The following is a 3,738-nucleotide window of genomic DNA, read 5'->3' on the forward strand; positions in this document are numbered from 1 at the left end:
ACTGCAGAGGAAATGGACTTCATATGCATGCACGCGCGCGCGCGCGCACACACACACACACACACACACACACACACACACACATCGACCAACTCACTAAACAAATAAACAAGGATAAAACAAAACCTAAGGATGAATGAACATCCAGAGTTCTAAACTATTTTATCTTAAATGCCCAGTTCCCAACCAAAAAAGTCATGAGACAGGCAAAATGTGTGACCCATACACCAGAAATTAGCAGGCAACACAAACTGCCCATGAGAGCAATCATATATTGGATTTTTTTTTAATGTTTATTTATTTTTGACAGAGAGAGAGAGAGAGACAGAGCATGAGCAGGGGAGGGGCAGAGAGAGAGGGAGACACAGAATCTGAAGCAGGCTCAAGGCTCTGAGCTGTCAGCACAGAGCCCGACACGGGGCTCGAACTCACGGACCATGAGATCATGACCTGAGCCGAAGTTGGACGCTTAACCGATGGAGCCACCGAGGCGCCCCCATGTATTTGATTTAATAGAAAAAAAAACCTTAAAAATAATCATGATGAATATGTTCACAGAACTAAAGGAAGTAAATATTAACTTTAAGTAAAGGAAGGCATGAATGCCATGTTATGTGAAATAGAGACTGTCAATAAAGAGACACAAAGTGTAAAAAACAATTAAATGGAAATTCTGTAATTGAAAAGTGCAACTGAAATAAAAAATTCACTTTGGAAGCTCAACTGTAGATTTAAACTGATGGAAGAATCAGTAGTTTTGAAGTTATATCAACAGAGAGTATGCAATCCAAAGGATGCAGAAAAAAAAGAATGAGGAGATATGCAGAGCCTGAGAGAAATAAAGACAACACTAAATGTCAGCATATGCATGCGGGAGTACCAGGAAAACACATTTCTGATGAAAGACTTGTATAAAGAGCTCCAAGTTGTTTGTTGATAAAAAATCAACAAATAGCAAACAAGCAATCCAATAAAAATTGGGCAAAAGGTCTGAACAAGCACTTTACCAGAGAAGAAATACAGATGGCAAATAAACATATGAAAAGCTGCTCCACATTATTTGTCATTAGGGAACTACAAATTAAAACAATAATGCCATACCTAAAAGAATGGATAAAATTTAAAAAATAAATAAACCCAACCAATTGCTGGCAAGAATATGGAATGACAGGAACACACACACACATCCTCTCTCTGCTAGCTATCAGGGCCTAGGAGCAATGACATTGCAGAAACAATTAGCATACCTATGGCCCAGATCTTGGTTTCAAATACCATTATTCAGCCAAAGGAACTATAGCTCCTTGGAGAAATAGCAGATTCAGTGACGAGGGCAGGAAATAAATCTATAGGATGAGCTTGGAGCATCCTGTAATGCCAGAAAGTTAAAAAAAAGAAAAAGAAAAGAAAAGAAAAAAGAAAAAGGCTAAACAACAAACAAAAAAAAAACCCACCCTGCATGCGCGGTCATGGTGCATGTCAAAGGGACACAGGAACCACCAGAAACATCTCCTAATGGCCAAAGCTAGAATGATTTGAGCAGTAAAGTAGTACTTAATTAATAAAGTAGTACTTATTTATATCAAAGTAGTACTTAATTATATCAAAGTATAAAATAAATATCCATTAATCCATTAATTACATACTGATGTAAATAGATGATTAAACTGATAAGAACAGATACTACACTTGATCTTAGCCAAAAGGCCGAGAAGCGATGTAAATAGATGATTGAATGAATAAATAAACAAACAAATAAATAAAGTGAATAGACAAATCTGTGCAGAAGAATTCCAGTTTATATAGATACTTTGCCCCAGGGAGCTGGACCATTTCTTTTCTCTCTTTAGTTGTGGGCTTGCTGACAAAGAACACAGTAAGAGAAGGTGGAGAAAGAGCAACTTTACCAGGAAGAAACCTGGCAAACACTACTTCAGCCAGATGGTCAAGGTCAACATCAAAAGTTATATAAGTTATGAGGATAGTATTTGCCACTGATAGGATATGATTAAAATGACAATTTTTCTCTGTGGTCTTTCTCCTAAAAAGCTACCTCCGCAGTCTAGTCATGAGAAAAACATCAGAAGAATCCCAATTGAGGGACATTCTACAGAATGCCTGATTAGTACTCCTCAAAACTTACAAAGGACATCAAAAGCAAGGAATGTCTAAGAAACTGTCACAGATAACATATCCTAAGAGAGACCTAAAGAGACATGATGACCAAATATAAAGTGATATGCTGAATGGGATTCTGGAGCAGAAAAACACAGGATTAAACTATGGAAATCTGAATAAAATATGAATTTCACTTCATCATAATGTATCAATATTGGCTCGTTAATAATAACAAAGGTACCATACTAATGTAGGATATTAATGATGTGGGAAAATGGGTGTGTGATATATGGGAATTCTCTATACTGTCTTTATTATTTTCTATAAATCCAAAACTGTTCAAAAAATTTTTAAAAACTTATTAAAAAGTCTTTGAGGTAGGGGCGCCTGGGTGGCTCAGTTAAGCGTCTGACTCTTGATCTTGGCTCATGTTGTGATTTTGCAGTAATGAGATTGAGCCTGCATTGGGCTCCACGCTGACAGTACGGAGACTGCTTGGGATTCTCTCTGCCCTTCCTGCTCTTTCTCTCTCTCAAAATAAATAAGTAAACATAAAAAAAAAAAAAAGACTTTGAGGTAAAGTTCTTGTTTCTCAGAATGAAGCCAGATAACACTTGAAGGAAAAACAATCACCATTTTTCTGTCTCCAATTATAATAATTGATTCAAATAATTATTGTCATTGGATGCTAAAACCATTGATGAAAAATTATTAGGGAACAAGAAATGCACATGGTATCAGTATATCACCCTACAGATTAGATTTTAAAAGCAAGGAAATCAGTTATCTTTATCATAGAAAGAGCTGATGAATACTGCCTTGAATGAAGTAATCAGTTAACAAGACAAACTGATGTTATAGGTCTTGTGATGCGAGAAGGAAAAAAACCAGCACATCTGGTGTTGCTGAACTATTTAATTTAAATTAATCATGAGGAAATGTCACAAAAATAGAGATTGTGGGATATTTTACATGATGTCTGATGCAAATATTTTAAAAAATCTTAAATGTCATGAAAGAAACAAAAGCCAGAAGTTTCTTCTAGATTACAGGAAGCTATAGAATGATAATAACCAAAAGTAAATAGTGACATTTAATTGAATTCCTGATGACAAAATAAATTGCTATCAAGGACAATTTGGGGAAAATGGGAAAAATTTTAATGTGAACATTGTATTAGGTGATGTTAAATTTCTTGAGGATAGTAATGATATGACAATGTAGGAAATGTCTTTGTTCTTTTGAGATATATGTTGAAGGATATGTGGGTAAACTGTCATAGTGTCATCATATATATGTATATATACATATGTGAATTAAATATATATATGTACACATTTATAGATGGATTACCAGGCAATATGGTAAAATGTTAATTAATAATCTTGGTTTAAAAAATTCATGAGCATTCTCTCAACTTTTCTGTAGGTTTGAAATATTTCAAAATAAATTTAAAGGAAAATGTCACTGATTCACATTTTCTTGAATCTCTGCCCACTTTACAGCTTAGTTTCTTGAATGTTTTCCTCTCTTGCTACTTTTACTTCTCTGAGCTGTGTACAATGTGACTTAGTGGTTAGGAACATGGATTCTGGAGCTAGATAGCCTGTATTTGATCCC

At 35.0% G+C, this 3,738-nt stretch overlaps 1 pseudogene; it reads right to left on the minus strand.

Moving 5' to 3' along the window:
- Positions 1 to 1,610: 1,610 nt before the first annotated feature.
- LOC124527458 (uncharacterized) lies at positions 1,611 to 1,719 on the minus strand (annotated as a pseudogene).
- Positions 1,720 to 3,738: the final 2,019 nt, after the last annotated feature.

This window comes from Lynx rufus, unplaced genomic scaffold, assembly GCF_022079265.1.
Source record: "Lynx rufus isolate CCGP_SWC_20201006 ecotype Redwood Valley unplaced genomic scaffold, mLynRuf1.p SCAF_5, whole genome shotgun sequence".
NCBI classification, from domain to species: domain Eukaryota; kingdom Metazoa; phylum Chordata; class Mammalia; order Carnivora; family Felidae; genus Lynx; species Lynx rufus.